The sequence below is a fragment of the Sarcophilus harrisii genome, chromosome 6 (genome assembly GCF_902635505.1).
Source record: "Sarcophilus harrisii chromosome 6, mSarHar1.11, whole genome shotgun sequence".
Taxonomy (NCBI): domain Eukaryota; kingdom Metazoa; phylum Chordata; class Mammalia; order Dasyuromorphia; family Dasyuridae; genus Sarcophilus; species Sarcophilus harrisii.
Window position 1 is genome coordinate 185,862,642 of NC_045431.1, and position 11,419 is coordinate 185,874,060.

The window sequence follows — 11,419 nt, forward strand, 5'->3', positions numbered from 1 at the left end:
GTTAGTTGATGTGGTCAGAATTATACTTTAGAAAAATAATTTTGGCAATTGTGTAGGCAGGCCTTCTTAAATCTTTTCCACTTGCAACCATTTTTTTGCCTAAAATTTTTTTACATGACCCCAGGTATATAGGTATATAAAATAAATATATAAATCAAATATTTATTGATAATAAATCATAATTTCATAACCCCCATATTTAGTTACAAGACTCAAGTTTTAGAAACTGGGATATAGAGGAGAGATTGATTTGACAACAGGTTTTATATACACACATATACATACACACGTGTATATGAATGAGTGTATGCATGAATATAAATGATAAGTGAAAGATACTAAGGTTTGGGATCCAGATGATTGAAAAGATAATACCCACCGACAGAGGAAATTTGTACTTCAGGGCAAACATAGACTAGGGGAAGAACAGGTATCTTCCAGTACAACCCAAGAAGAGCCAAAGAAAAACCCCAGGCCAAGGATTAACACACCTGAAGTGTAAACACCTCCAGGTTAGCTCCTGCTGAACCAACAGGGTCACCTGGGACTAACTGGCTTTGGCTACAGCCTCAGCAGGAACCACAGAAACCTTCACCTCCAGGACAAAGTGAGGAATTAGGGCATACTGGAAGTATTTCAACAGATTAGGAACACCAGGCCCAAATGGGCTTCAGAGATGTGATCCTGGGAGCCAGCACATGCAGTGAGTGCAGGAGGGGAGAGGGGAGAAAGGCTGCTGGCTGCGGGGACTTGCAGGAGGGGGGAGCTTTTAGTTTAGGGTTCCAGGTCAGAGGGGATAGCTGAAATGAAACTAGAAGCACCATCCCCTGCACCCTGAGATTAGAGGTAATTACACTAACATCTCATTTTTAAAAAATGAACAAGCAATGAAGAAAGAATACAACCATAGAAACTTACTATGGGAATAGGGAAAATCTGGGTTCATCTTTAGAGGAGGACAGTAAAGTAAAAAAAAATTTCTTCTGCCCCAAAGAATAATGTGACATGGCTCCCTGCCCAGAGAAAATTTATAGAACTCAAAAAAGAATTTAAACATCAAATGAGAGATAATGAGGAAAAGCTAAATCAGTAAATAAAACCATCCAAAAAACCCAAAAAGATTATGAAAAAAAAAAATAACCAACTAGAAAAAGAGATACAGACTTAAAGAAGAAAATAATTCTTTGAAATTTAGAATTGAGGAGGTAATTCAAGGCAATTCCAATAGACTTGTGATGGAAAGAATCATCCAAAACCAGAGAGAGAACTATGGAAACTGAATATGGATCAAAGCATAAGATTTTCACTTTTTGTTATTTTTTTCTTGTGTTTTTTTCTTTTACTTTTGATTTTTTCTTGTGTGGTATGACAAATATGGAAATATGTTTAGAAGAATTGAATGTTTAACCTATATTGGATTGCTTGCTGACTTAAAGAAATGTGAGAAAGGGTGGGGATAAGGGGAGAAAAATTTGGAATACAAGATTTTGCAAAGGTGAATGTTGAAAACTCTTTGCATGTATTTGGAAAATTAAGCTATTTTAAAAAACAAAAATAAATAAATGCATTGTCAAAATTTCACTCACTAAAGAAAGAAAGAGAAAATAGAATTGGGCAAGTAGAAGCCAATAAAGCTATAAAAGACCAAGAAAAAAAATGTAAAGAATAAAAAAAAATAAAAAAGAACATGAAACATCTTTAAAAAACATCAATAGATATGGAGAACAAATCAAGAAGAGAAATAAAAGAATAATTGGACTACCTGAAAGCTGTGATCAGAATTAAGGACTTTGACACAATAATGCAAGAAATGATCCAAGAAAATTGTCCTGGAGGGATACAACTTGAGGGGAAAGTAGAAATAGAAAAAATCCATCAATCACCACCTCAAAAAAATCAGTTGTGGAAAACATAGGAATATTATTACCAGATTTAGAGATCAAAGAGAAAATTTTTCAAGAAACAAGAAAAAACTCAAATATGCTGGAGCTACAATTACAATTGTACAGTACTTAGCAGCAGCCACAATAAAAGACCACAGGCCTTGGAATCATATATACCAGCCATCAAAAGAACTAGGTCTGCAGCCAAAAATATTATATCCACCAAAATTATCCATATTATTGAATGAAAAAAATGGACATTCAATGAACTTGTAGACTTTCAGAACTTTCAACCAAAGCTGAACTTAATAGGAAATTTAACATATAAGAACCAATATCAAAGATTAATTTCAAGGAACTTAATTAACATGGACAAATTGTTTATGTTTTTTACATGGAAATGTATACCATATGTTTAAGATTGATATAGTAACTGGGTAGCTCAAAACAAAGATTGGGGCAAAATTGTCTAAGACCTGACCTTAAAAAGTAAACTGTTTGGGAAAAGGTAAAAAATAATAATTGTTATACAAATGAAGTGCAGAGGAAGAATATTCACAGAGGCATTAGAGCAGGGAGAAGAACTAGTTCTGAAAATCTACTCACATCAGAAATGGGTTAAATAGGCACACACACTAGATCTATATCTATATATATCTATTTATCTATATCTAGCTATCTATCTATCTATCTATCTATCTATCTATATATATATATACACACACACACCATGAAGGATATAGCACCTTCCAAAATATATAAATAAATGAGGGGAAACAGATGGGAGAAGGGAATAGGATAAGGTGGGTGAGATATGGAAGAATATGTAAATTTTTGGCATTTGGAACAAGTTGTGTAGATTAATGGGCAAGGGATAAAGGATAATTTATGATTGAGTACAGAAGGTTATGTAGTGGGACAAGGTGTATAAATTAATGGGAAAGGGATAAAGGGGGGAAGAGTAGCATAAATTAAGGTGGGAGGAGAGAAGGGTGTTTAGATTAAAGGGATAAAGTGTGTAGATTAATGGGAATGGGATAAAAGAGGGAAGGAAAGGATAGAGTAAGAAGATAAGGGAAGGATCCATGGCTGGGGGGAAATTAAGTAATAACAAGGCAAGTAAAGGAGCAGAATTAAAGTAGAAGAGTTAGCAGGGTTAGAAAATAAGAGAAAAATAGATACTCTACCACAAGGATCAGGAGTAGAATTTTCTAGGGAAAAAAAGTAGGGCTAGTAATCATTGATCTTAGACAAAGTCTAACTTAGAAATTCAATCAGGAGAGAACTTACTAACTGTATGACCCTTAGCAAGTCATTTAACCCTAATTTCCTTGGCGAATAAAATAAAATTTTTACAGGCTATCCAGTTTTAAATAGTAGGAAGTTGGCATTATGGAACTAGAACCTGAGAAACTAAAGATGGAAATATCTAAGAGTTATCAGCATAAAGATGGTCATTGAACCCATATGAACAAATGATATCACAGAGAAGAAAGAAGAGGGCACAGGACAAAGTCTAATGGTACACCCTTAATTAGGAGTTAAAGCATAATTCCAATAAACTTGTGATGTAGAGAACCATCTGCATGCAAAAAAAGGACTATAGGGACTTAATGTGGATCACAACATAGTATTTCCACCTTTTTGTTGTTTGCTTGCTTTTTGTTTTCTCTCATTTTTTTTTCTTTCTGATCTGATTTTTCTTATGCAGCATGATAAATGTGGAAATACATATATAGAAGAATTGCACATGTTTAACACATATTGCATTATTTGCTGTCTAGGGAAGGGGGTGAGAGAAAGGTATTTGGAACACAAGGTTTTGCAAGAACAAACGTTGAAAATTATCTTTGCATCTATTAAAAAAAATAAAAGGTATTATTTTAAAAAGAAGAAGTTGAGGCATGATGTGGATGAGAATCCAGCAAAGGACATTGAGAAGAAATGGTCAGCCATCTAAGGAAAGAAGCAAAAAATAAAGTCACAAAAACCCAGATAGAAAGGAACAATAAGGAAATGGTTAAGTCTCAAATGCTGCAAAGAGTTCAAAAAGGCTTAGGATGGAAGAAAAAAAAAAAAAACCTACAGACTTTACAATAGTAAAAGCCTCTTTTTAAAATCTCTTAATGAAGAAATCTTTGGTGACTTTGGAAAGAGCAGTTTTGGTTAAATAGTAAGATCAGAAACCTGGCTGCAAAAAGTTAAGACGAGAATGACAAGGGAGGAATCAGAAGCAATGATGGTGGATAACTATTTATAGTGAAGTAGCAAAAAAAAAAAAAAAAAAAAAAAAAAGAGGCTGAAGATGGTTTTTAAAAATCACAATTTTTGACTGTCTATAGACATTAATTTCATTATAGTTTCCATAAATGTGAAATCAGTCTAGTGACTAAGAATTGACACAATAATGGAAGAATTGAATGACATTAACATTGATATTCTCTCGATTAATGAAATTAGAAGGTATAAAGTAATTGTAGCTAAATGGAAGGATGGCTTGTAGGTTTTCCTTAAAGAAGAAAATACAAGAGTTGATGGAGTTTACATTAGCATGCATTCAAAAACAGCAAGAAATGTCATTTTGTGGAACATTTGGTCATCTTGTATTTCGGTATTTGTGATAAGTATTTCCAAAAAGATCACCATAAAAATAATTGCAGCTTTGGCCCTAACATTTATTGTGGAGGATGAAGTAATATAAATATAAATATATACATATACATAATACACATATGTATATGTATGTATATATGTGTATATTTATATAAAATTAAATCAACATAAACTTCTATATATTTTATACATATATATGTACAGGGATGTGTGTGTGTGCGCTCACATGTGCATGTGCACACACGTGTGTGATAGGGGATCGGGTTATTGAGAAGAGAAGTGATAAGTATTTGGATTTTCTGAAACTACTCAAGATTAATAGCGGTTCTGGAAATTTTTACTTTAAACTCATGCATTAAGAGCCTGTATTTTGAGCTGTGAAAACATCCATCAAATAAAAAGCTTGATATTGTATGCATCTCACAGAAGGTTCACACCCAAGAATGTTGATTTGTGGAATTCCAGTTTGGAAGCTCTTGTGTATTAAAGTTCAACCAGGTTTTGAAAAGCTGAGACTATCTGGCTAATTGATACCCTCATAGATACCTCAGTCCAAATGAACTGCTACCTCCCCAGCAGCAGAAGAGACTATATAAAGGAAAAGAAACTAAGGAACTGAGAGGCAAACATTCAAGAGTGGGAGAGAAAGTAGAGGGATAAACAACCCTTGAAAATGATGATCAGATAAAGCCTAATAGATTGAACTAAGGAACTAGCAAATAAACTAAGGAACTAATAATAAAATTGATACATAAAGTGCCAAAATAAAACAACAAAACAACAGGTTTCTCACTTCCCTTCTCCAATATCTGAAAAAACCCTGGAATCATGGGCAAATTCAGGTCCTCTTTGTTCAACTAATCTTAATTCTTGAGTTTAGTGAAGGTCATGAATATTGTAATTTAGTCTTTCTTCCCTAGGTGGAAATAAATACTTTGCCAATAGTAGTTTGTGCTTTGGTTAGGCTTGTATCATATTTTATTTTGCATTATAGTTATTGTTGTTCGCCTCCAATTTCCCCCCCATCAGATTATGAACTGCATGAGATGAAAGAGGTATCCATTGTTCATTCATCTTTATAGCCATCACAGAGTCTAATACAGGGTTCTACATAATTCAGAAAATGTAATTCTTCCTTCTCCAGTATTAAAAAAAAAGTTTTGTTTTTCCAACTGTATATATATCTTGTATCCATCTCCACCCATAGCTATCCCATTGGTTCAGATCTCATTCCAATTCATCTTTTCAGAAAATGATTTATCTGTATAGAAGCATTGTGAACACTGTTAGGGGATTAGATAAATCACAATCCATGTAGGAAGGACCTGTAAAATTATCTTTAATACAAAATAGTCAACTAGTCAAGAAGCATTTATTAATTGCCTGTTATGTGCCAGGTATGGTGCTAAGAACTGAGAATACAAAGAAAGGCAAAAAATAATCCTTGATCTGAAGAGCTCACAGTCTTGGGGAGAAAACACACTACCAGAGAACTAGTACAAACAATCCAGATACATGATAAATTGGAGATAATGAAACAAGAAAAGGAAGGCATAATTATTGAAAGGTGCAGAAGGTGGGATTTTGGCTGGGGTTTGAAAGAAGCCCAGGAAGCCAGGAGTCAGAGAGGAGGAGCAACAGAATTCTGGGCAAAGGGGACAGCCAGTAACAATGGCCTGATTCAGATGGAGTGTCTTAGTCGAGCAACAGCCCAAGTAAGTGTCACTATTTTAAATTTTATTCTGGAGGTCATAAGGAGCCAATGTTATACAATAAATGCTTCAGATTTAACAGTATTTTATTTTTCCAAATATATGCAAAGATAGTTTTCAGCGTTCACCTTTGCAGAACCTTACGTTCCAAATTTTTCTCCTTTCTTCCCACCCCTCCCCAAGACAGCAAGCAACCTGATATGGATTAAACATGTGCAGTTCTTTTAAACCTATTTCCATATTTGTCATGCTGCTCAAGAAAAATCAGATCAAAAGCCTCTCAGATATTCTTACTTATTGAAAGGACTGGGCCCAATCTGCCTTCATTCTCCTCCTTGTCTTGACAAGTCTCTGTCATTTTGGAGTTCAAAATCATGCCCTTGCCCTGAATAAAACCAATATCAATTGGAAATAGATTAAATATGGGGATGAGAGCAAAGCCATAATTATGGAATCATAATAGCTAACATTTATGGAGTGTTTTACAGTTTGCAAAGTATTTTGCATATGAGACCTATTTTTGTTTATTTATCAATGAAGCTTAATACAAACTCAAAAGTTAAATCTAAGGATTTTGTCTTAGTTCCTCTTTTTCCCTGAATTCATTCCTTTATCTAAACATTGACTCAGAATACAACAAAAATTAGTTTATCTTTATCTGGAAACAAAACCCCTTATAAAAATGAGAGAAAATGAGCAAATTATAAACAAAACAGGAAACTCGAGTTTATTAATTCCTCTTGATCAGGCAATGAAGAGATAGTAGAAAGGAGATAATTTTACCCTTTGCCCCACAGATATGCCCACTGAAATGGCAAATTCTGTGCGGGCAGATCATTCCATAAGAGGTTCAGTGACACAGAGAAGGATGCAACTGCTCATAGTTATTTAGTTTGAAGAAGCAAACTAAATAGCCTTGCTCTCAGCTTATTGCTAGTACATATCTGTTCTGTATCCCTTCCTTCTCTGTAGAAAGCAGAAAATCCTAGACTTCTCCTGTCATAGCCATGATCCTTCAGTTCCTCCTTCCGGTTTGGAAAAACTACCCTTCAAATCATTCCTCTTGCCAATAATATATTCTCTGAAGGTGACTGTATCTTTGCTCCAGGATACTGAAATGTAGAGGATTACTGAAAGAACTTAGATTTTTTCAGCAGGTAAAAACAGCTGAGTTTAGCACTTAAGGAGCAAGAAGATTTTGTTAAAATAGGAAGTTACCAGATGGCCCGCTTCCTCCCATGGTAGCTGTTCCCTAGATGAGATCTTTCCCAGCTCCCTCCAGCCCCACTGTGTTCCCTTCCCAGCAGTGACCTCATACTTTCCTGGAATATCTCTCCTCCCTACAGGGTGATGTCCTAGACTCTGAGTTCCTCTCCTCTTAACTCCCATGCAAATGAATTTGTTTATAAAAGTTTATTTGAGGTCATCTTTTTTGCTGCTTTCCTAAGAAATAAGAATTTCTAATTATGGCTGTGAATAAGAGAGACAGAGAGTATCAAATCTGGGAAAATGGGAGAATGATAGTATCCTCAACACAAATTAATTTCCAGAGGAGTTCCTGGAAGAATGGGAGAATGATAGTATCCTCAACAGAAATTAATATCCAGAGGAGTTCCTGGGAAATTGTGAGAATGATAGTATCCTCAACAAAAAATTAGTATCCAGAAAGGTTTGTGAAGAAAATTATGAGTTCATTTTTAACCTGCTTTTTGTGTATTATGGAAGACCTGGCTAACACTCACCATAGAGGCCAATTGACTTGCTTGTGACAAACTATCTTTTTTTTCTGACTGCAGATATCTCCAAATGTCACAGAGACCCAGCTTTCTCATTGCTCTTGTGCCCTGAGATACTCTGCCCCCCAACTGTAGCCTGCGAGGTCTGACTTTCCAAGTTTGTATGTCACATCTGGTCCAGTAAGACCCCTGCCTTAACACAGATGGTGCTTCCCTTACCTCCTGTGTTGTGTGGTTGTTCATAATTCTGTAATCTAATTGGCTTTTTACTCTGTGCTCCGCTGGTTTTTATTTATGCTCTGGTTATCTTTTAACATCCCTGAAAGCCCCTCCTCTGCTGAGAGATTGCATCAGAACACTAAAATGCTTGCCTAGAATTCTGCCTCTTTTTAATGCTAAAGGCTGATTGATTTGGTCAAATCTGTGACATTTCCTGGCTGAGGCTACAGAAATCAGAATTCAGCCACTTCTTGTATCATCTAACCTTAGTGGGTTCTAAAACTGTGTCAGATGGGGTCTAAACTGTGTCAAGGTTAGATGAGCATCTCTAAGGAAAACAGACCTCAAACTAAGCTGTAATGCTTCCAAGAGCTATAATATCACACATCCACCAGCTTTTTATTATTTCATGGAGGATCACAAAGTACTATACCTTTATTAAGTATTCTTGCCAAAAAAAAACAAAAAAACCCAACCTTGATCTTCAGCTTATTCCTTACTGTTTTAAAGTGTGTTCTGGGTCTCTCTGGTCCTCTTCTCAGAATAATGGGGTTTTAAAAATATTTTTGGTAGATTTGTATTAGTTTAAGTTTGTTATCCACTATATGGGGTGTGGGGAAGACTGGCCCAGGGGTCCCAGCTCAGTTATTGATTATTCTGGATTTGTTTTGAATTGGCTCTGCTACATCCTGGCTGTGTGATGTTATGACTCAATTTCCCTATTTGTAAAAATTAATTGGAGAAGTATGGAGACTTAATGTGGATTGAACCCTAATATTTTCACTTATTTTTTCTCACTGTTTTTTCCTTTTTGGTATAATTTTTCATAAACAACATGACTAATGGAAATATGTTTAAAAGGATTGCACATATTTAACCTATATCAGATTGCTTGCTTTCTTGCGGAGAGGGAAGATTAGGGAAGGAGGGAAAAAATGTGGAATATAAAATATTACAAAAATGAATGCTGAAAATAATCTTTACATGTATTTGGAAAAATAAAATACTATTGAGAAAAAAAAATTAATTGGAGTAGATGGTCTCTCCAAAAGGTCTCTTCTGGCCCTGCTATTTTGTGCCCTAAAGTCCGTTCCATCCTTAAAATCTTTGATTTCCTTTCCATACATTAGAATCCACGCTGTAAATAGGGATGAGGAAATGGGTTCTCAGAGGAGTCAGAATGTTTAAATCCCCAGGGTGAGAAGCAAGTCAACTGGGTTGATTAGAGAGATCAGGGCCTGAGGAAATCAGAACATCTGGGACTGAAGTTTCAGATCATCTGTCCCTGAGGGAAGAATTGGGTGGGACTAGGTAACCTTTCTGGGGTTGGAGGAAATGTGTCACTATCACTTCTTTATTTCATTCTGGATCCAGGTGCAATAATGACTCAGGTTGGTATGGACACTTGGATATTTGGCCAAGGTACATATCCTATGCCCCAGAACACGAGGCCCTAAAGGATCTCATCGAATACCAAGATGGCTCCAGAGTCAGTCTGGCAGGAGTCCCCTCCACCCTTCTCTTCCCCAACACAGACCATGTCTCATTAGAAAGCTCCTGGGTAGGCATTTTTGCATTTTTTCTTAGAGAAGATGCTGATTTTGATAGCCCAGAGGGTTCTGGGATAACAGACAATAAACTGTAAGTGGTACCTCAGCCTGAAACTGAAAGGTTTTCCTGGGACTAGCACAGCCTCATACCAGTTTTATGGGTTGAATCCTGAAGTTCAGATTCATTGGTTTCTCGAGGTAGAGCAAGCAGCCTTAGCTACTATCTTAGGCTCTTTTAGCAGTAGGAGCAGTGATGATATTAGGAGCAGCATGGAGATGGGAAGTTCTGAGAGAAATAGAAACAAAGAAAATGGCAAAAAGAGACAGAGACAAGAGAAAGAGAGATACAATAAATAGTAGAATAAGACAGAGACAAGGTGAATAGCTGAGGCAAAGAGATGGTGACAAAAACAAAAGATACAGCTTGGTAAAGACACAAAGAGGGGAGAAAGAGAGAGCCTAGGACACAGAGTTGGAAAGGTGTCCCTTCTAGTGGGTGTCTCTCTCAAGATGATTGCATACAGGCAGAGGTCTCTTTCTCTATCTCAGAAATAATGTTTTAAATAATAGAAGGAGAAAAGAAGGAGGAGGAGGAGAAGAAAGAAGAGAAGAGAAGGAGGAGGAGGAGAAGGATTAAAGAGAAGAAGGAATTAGGGGGAGGAGGAAGAGAAAGAAGAGGAGGAAGGAGAAAAAGGAGAAGAAGAAAAAGGAAGCAGAGGATAAGAAGGAGGAGAAAGAAGAAAAAGAAAAGAAGGAAAAAAAAGGAGCAGGAAGATGAGGAAGAAGCGAAGAAGATACATAGGATTATTAAAGAAATGGATTTTTAGTGAAAAAATAATTGTGATTTCACTCCCTGCCCAATTCACTTTGGTGGATGTTCTGAAATCTATCAAGAAATCCAAGGTTAAGAGTCCTTGATCTATGAGTAGTGTACGAGACTAGTTCAAAGGAGAATAATGAATGCTTACAGAACAAATTAGTGTAAAAGCTACCAGAGCAGGTCACTTTTGAGTTTCTTGCTATTAGAGCCAGTGAGTTCTGGGTTTAGGCCAGGCATGAATCTGTATGGCTTTTCTCCAGATAAATAAGAAATATGGAGGCCACTGCAGTGTGTCTTGGGCCTGAAGCCAATGGAAAGAAGGAGATTTGCCAGAATCTAGAATCACAGAATCTAACAGTTCATAAGATCTTTGGATTAGAGCTGGTGGACACTTTCCAACTCAATTTACATAGGCAGAGGGAGAACAACTTGCCCAAGGTCACAAAGTGGATAAATTGCAGACCCTGAATTTAATTCTAACCTGAGTCCTTTGACTCCAAATCCATTATTGGACCAAGAAAGTCCAGTCATCCTGGATCCCTAACCAATATGCAAGCCTGGATCTGTGGGGACCTTTTGTTGTTGTCCAACCCTTGTTTTGAAGAGGACCAGTGACATCATGGTGTGATATCTGGATTTGCACGTGAATTGGATTTAAATAAGGCAGAGTTGCACAAAGTCATCAGTCTCTCTTCCGGATCATCAAAGTTCAGGGACAAGACAGAAGGCAAGACAACTAGCAATGGCCTGGGATGTAGTAAATGACCATATTATTACTGTCCGGTCCCCTTCCCATCACGTGCTTTCAGCCCTCCTCATTTGTTTAGCTCTGGGTCCCACAATCATGAATGACTAGATAAAAGGGGATCACTCCAGCATCAGAAGC